Source organism: Tursiops truncatus, chromosome 15 (assembly GCF_011762595.2).
Source record: "Tursiops truncatus isolate mTurTru1 chromosome 15, mTurTru1.mat.Y, whole genome shotgun sequence".
Taxonomy (NCBI): Eukaryota; Metazoa; Chordata; class Mammalia; order Artiodactyla; family Delphinidae; genus Tursiops; species Tursiops truncatus.
In genome coordinates this window covers 4,687,447-4,693,446 of record NC_047048.1, presented here as the reverse complement: position 1 = coordinate 4,693,446, position 6,000 = coordinate 4,687,447, and the positions used below count along the sequence as shown (strand labels likewise).

At 40.6% G+C, this 6,000-nt stretch overlaps 1 pseudogene; it reads left to right on the top strand.

Moving 5' to 3' along the window:
- Positions 1 to 614: 614 nt before the first annotated feature.
- LOC101338397 (ribosomal protein eL22-like 1 pseudogene) lies at positions 615 to 1,009 on the top strand (annotated as a pseudogene).
- Positions 1,010 to 6,000: the final 4,991 nt, after the last annotated feature.

Genomic DNA, 6,000 nt, shown 5'->3' with positions numbered 1-6,000 from the left:
TTCACTGCAGTTTCGACCCTAGATTATTAAGCTGAATACAAACAGCCCATTTGCAAGAGATGATAAATGATTTAAAATATAAATAAATACATTGAATCTTACCAGCAACTCAATTAGCAAAAAAGAAAAAAGAGAGAGAGAGATTTACCTGTGCTGAGGAAGGCACGTGTGAATGGGTAAAACCCTGTAGGAAGAGTAAATTGACGATATCTTTTAAAAGCCTTTCAGGGGCTTGCCTAGTGGCGTGGTGGTTAAGAATCCGCCTGCTAGTGCAGGGGACATGGGTTCAAGCCCTGGTCCAGGAAGATCCCACATGCCGCAGAGCAACTAAACCCGTGCGCCACAACTACTGAGTCTGCGCTCTAGAGCCCAGGAGCCACAACTACTGAGCCCACTGCCACAACTACTGAAGCCCATGCGCCTAGAGCCCGTGCTCTGCAACAAGAGAAGACACTGCAATGAGAAGCCCGCGCACTGCAACAAAGAGCGGCCCCCGCTCGCTGCAACTAGAGAAAGCCCGAGCGCAGCAACCAAGACCCAACGCAGCCAAAAATAAATAAATAAATTTATATTTTAGAAAAGCCTTTCAAACGTTCACACCCGCTCTGATCGCGCCGCCGGCGTGCAAGATGGCGGTAAAGAAAGACAAGAAGCCTAAGAAGTCAACCTGGAAGTTTAATTTGGACCTTACTCATCCAGTAGAAGATGGAATTTCTGATTCTGGAAATTTTGAACCGTTTCTACGGGAGAAGGTTAAAGTGAATGGAAAAACTGGAAATCTTGGGAATGTCGTTCCCGTTGAACGCTTCAAGAATAAAATCACAGTTGTTTCTGAGAAACAGTTCTCTAAAAGGTATTTGAAACACCTTCCCAAGAAATACCTTCAAATGAACAATCTTCGTGATTGGCTCCGTGTGGTCGCATCCGACAAGGAGACTGATGAACTTCGTTACTTCCAGATTAGTCAAGATGAAGATGGATCCGAGTCTGAGGACTAGACGAAGCCGTCCCTTTCAGGGCTTTGCTTGCTAACAAAACCAATCACGTATACGAGAGAAACATCTTGAAATGGACCTTTAGTTTATCAGTGAATGAAAAACATTACTCTGTATGTTAAGCCTTCATCTCTTTGATTTAAGTGGATCCTGGCTTTGCTTTAATACTTTAAAAAAAATTTTATTGGGGTGTGGTTGATTTACAATGTTGTGTTAGTTTTGGGTATACAGCAAAGTGAGTCAGTTACACACAGGCACTCCTTTTCTTTTTTAAGATTCTTTTCCCATATAGGCCATTACAGAGTATTGAGTAGAGTTCCCTGTGCTATACAGTAGGTCCTTATTAGTTATCTGTTTCATGTATAGTAGGATGTACATGTCAGTCCCAATCTCCCAGTTTATCCACCCCCCCGCCCCCCCACCCTTATCCCCTGGTAACCATAAGTTTGTTTTCTACATCTGTTACTCTACTTCTGTTTTGTAAATAAGTTCTTTTGTACTCCTCTGTTGTTGTTTTTTTTAATACTTTCTGTAAGCAGTATTTAAGTAGCCTATAGCTGGTGGAATTTCTTCCAGGATTTCTGAAGTGTGCTACTTTCACAAACGTCCTTGAGTTAAAGTATAGAGTGAAAAAATGAAGCACAATTTTGGGTGGAACTTTATAGAATAAAATATTTAAAGTCTCGAAAAAAAACCCAAAAAACAAAAAAAAGTTCACACACTTTCACCCCATAATTTCCCCTTCTAGGACTCGATCCTAAAAAACACAGAAGAACAGATAATGTTTTATGTCCCCAATGCTAATCAAAGTATTATTTATAATGGAAAAGTAGAAAAAGCCTAGAAGACCAACAGAAGGGCTACAGTTCAGTAAATCATTACACAAATCCATACAATGGAATAGTAAGCAGTCATTAAATGATCCTAATAATACGGGAAAATGCTTATGATATAATATTGTTCAAAAAAGCAGGCTAACGTAGAGACAGATTCATAGAGACAAAAAGTAGAATGGTAGTTGCCAGGGGCTGAAAGGAAGGGAGAATGGTGAGTTATTATTTAATGGGTACCAAGTTGCAGTTTGGGAAAATGAAAAAGTTCTCAAGATGGATGACAGTGATGGTTGTGCGAAAATGTAAATGGACTTAATGCTACTGAACTGTACGTTTTAAAATGGTTAAACAATGTTCATTCCAGCACTATTTACAACAGCCAGGACATGGAAGCAACCTAAGTGTCCATCGACAGGTGAATGGATAAAGAAGATGTGGCACATATATACAATGGAATATTACTCAGCCATAAAAAGAAATGAAATTGAGTTATTTGTAGTGAGGTGGATGGACCTAGAGACTGTCATACAGAGTGAAGTAAGTCAGAAAGAGAAAAACAAATACCATATGCTAACACATATATACGGAGTCTAAAAAAAAAAAAATGGTTCTGATGAACCTAGGGGCAGGACAGGAATAAAGACACAGACATAGAGAATGGACTTGAGGACACGGGGAGGGGGAAGGGTAAGCTGGGACAAAGTGAGAGAGTGGCATGGACATATACACACTACCAAATGTAAAATAGATAGCTAGTGGGAAGCAGGTGCATAGCACGGGGAGATCAGCTCGGTGCTTTGCGACCACCTAGAGGGGTGGGATAAGGAGGGTGGGAGGGAGGTGCAAGAGGGAGGGGACATGGGGATATATGTATGCATATAGCTGATTCACTTTGTTATACAGCAGAAACCAACAGAACACTATAAAGCAATTATACTCCAATAAAGATGTTTAAAAAATGGTAGATTTTGTTATGTGCATTTTTTACCACAATAAAAAAAGCAGGATAAAAAACATACATATATGATATGATCCTAACCACATAAGAAAAAAAGTTATATACGAAATATTACCAACAAAATAGAACAAAATAGTAATATTGGTTGCCTCTTGATAAGAGATAGATGACTTTAGGGTCTTCCCTGGTGGCACAGTGGCTAAGACTCCATGCTCCCAATGCAGGGGGCCTGGGATTGATCCCTGGTCAGGGAACTAGATCCCACATGCTGCAACTAAGAGTTCGCGTGCCACAACTAAGGAGCCCGCCTGCCGCAACTAAGACCTGGTGCAACCAAATGAATAAATAAATATTAAAAAAAAATAATATCTAAAAAAAAAGGAGAGAGACAGATGACTTTAATTTTCATGTCTCTATTTTTCTGTATTTTCTATATATTCTATTATGTGGATGTACGTAGTAATATTCAGGAAAAAATAAACTTGAATTTTTAAATGCAGCCTAATTGAACAAAGGAAGAATTAAGAGTTTCTAGCGTAGCTTTTTCCCACAATTTGCTCACAAATATAACAACCTACCATCCGCATTCTTTTCAGAGATGAGAAATTGTTCTATAAAACAATTTTAAAACCCAGCATTTCAGAAGAAAAAAATTATGGAAGATAAAGTCCGTGTGTGTTTACAGTGTCTTGATTTGCTATCATGTTTCGTCTTAACCCGTCTTATTCTCTTTAATTCCCCATGAACTTAGAAGACACAGTCACAGTGCAGCTAGAATTTTGCCTTTGCTATGACTTAGTTTATGAATGTTATAAATATAACTGATTTGTAAGGGAGAAAGCACATTCTTGGCAAAAACCAAATGTCTCTTAAGATGGGCTTAATTAAAACAAAATACTCTCTAAATAGAATACCTCATCAGAATGCATGAAAATTTTAGAAGTTGGACATGACAAAGTAGGTTTAAAGACATAAGATTATTTAAAGCAAAACATTCTTCTCTGTAAGAGACCCAAAATACGTCTAAGGGTGCACGAAAAGTCAAGACTGCAGAACAAAGACTCTGTGTTTGAAATTTTAATGTGCGTATTTTAAAAAGCCAAGAAATACGACCATAATCTGGGTGAGATTAGACAAAACCAGGAAGGTGATAAAGTAGCAGAAGGAAGTGCCTTTCAACAGAAGAATTTTAGGCTTTATAGAGAGACCTTAGCTCTAAAAATGACGGTGGCAAGCGGCCACAGTCAAGGCAAAACTTCATGGTTAAAAGACAAAGGGCATTTTTAAAAGTTATTTCCATGTTCCCCCTCTGGAAAGGGTTTTTTCATTTGCTCACTTAACTATGAAATTTTACTACATTTCCCAAATGATCTTGATCACATACCGTGGAAGTAACCAGGAATGAAGCCCTCCCAATTTGAATTTCTGAAACAGCTACGAGCTGAAGGTACACCTAGTGCAGCCTCATATTCCAAAGGGTCAGTTAAAAACAACCTCTGAAGAGCAACAGCCTTTAAAATGCATTTGCCAAAAAGCAAGCATCCCATTTTAAGTTCAAAGTTTTATCTGTTCTGTTTGCCGACACTTAAAAGGTAAATTTGGGGGAGATGTCGAGTCCCATGGGGCAGATGTTTTTTTTTTTATCAGTAAGGACCCTGAATGCCTGGGTCTGCTCACCTGGGCCTCCTGCACCCAGCATCCCTGGCCAGACCCTTGTTTTCATTGTTGATCCACCTAAGAAACGTTGTGTGGTTGAAAAGCACATAAGACTAAATTATATTTAATTTTTCCACATGCAGTTAAATAACTAACTCAAGAGTATATCATTTTTTACCTGTCTATCTGCAATTCTCAGGGCCTGAAGGGTTTTAAGATAATTTTTCAAGGATGGGTAAACTCAGAGTACTTACATGTTTCCCAAGTAAAGAACTTACTTTCTGTTTCCAAAAATATCAAATGCTCTGAGCAGCATCATGTTCTTTATCTTTTTTTTTTTTCTAGGCAGAATCAGAGTGGGCTGGGATAAAGGTAAAGTACCTCTTTATAGTGAGGTACGCTACACTCTGAACCTTTCAATGTTGTGATTAATCGCTCTAGACTTTTATGAGAGATGCCTGGGAGTCATTACTTGGGGAAGGATTGGGGAAGGTAATTGGGACATAGTTGCGTTTTAGAAAGATGTGTGTGGGAGAGGGAGGTTTAGAGGGTCGAGACAGGAGGCAGAAAGACAAGTTTGGAATTCGATGCTGGTCAAAGACAAGGGTCCAAGCTCTGATGGTAGAAGTGGAGATGGACAGGGAGAAGTGGTCAGATTCAGATATAAAAAGAGAGAGATTCGGCAAGATAGCATCTTTATCCTTGTTCTAGTTACTACTGCTGTGTAACAAGCCAGCCCCAAACCTAGAGGCATAAAACAACCCTTCTGTTATGTTGATGGATTTTGTGGGTGTGGAATTAACACTGGGCACAGCAAGGATGGCTTGTCCCTCCTCCTTGGTGTCTGAGGCTTCAGCTGGGACGATTCAAAGGCTGGGAGGCGTGGGGGGCAACTGGATGGCTGGGGGCTGGAAGCATCTGGAGGCATCTTCACTCACTGTTTGGCAACTGACGCCCGTTTTCAGCCAGGACCTCAGCTGGGGCTGACAGCCAGAACACCTAGGTGTGGTCTGTGCTTCCTCACAGTATGGTGGCCTCATGTAAGGTCTTTGACATGATGTCAACTCAGTGCCCCAAACACAAGTGTTCCAGTGAACAAGGCAAGAGCTGAATAGCCTTTTATGACCCAGCCTTGGAAGTCATTTAGTGTCATATGTCACATTAGTTACAAGTGAGTCATAAATTTGCCCAGATTCAAGGAGTGGGGGTGATTTGCACTCCATCTCTTGATGGGGTGACAAGGTTCTAGAAGGGCATGTGGGACAGGAGTTCTTGTTGTGGCCATCTTTGTGAAATACAATCTGCCGCAACCATCAACCATTCTCTCTGCAATGGCCAAGTGCCAGCCCAGGTAATCCCCACAATGACCACGAGACAGGTGTTATCAACTCATTTCACAGGCTTAGTGAGGTTGAGTGGCTCGTCCAAGGGTATTAGGCCAATGAATGAAAGACCCAGAACCAGGGGGTCTGACTCCGAAGTCCCTTTCCTTATCCATTCTCTGGGTGTACGTGATTATGGGGGTCTGAGAACAGGAAAAGTAGAAGTCAGGACCCAC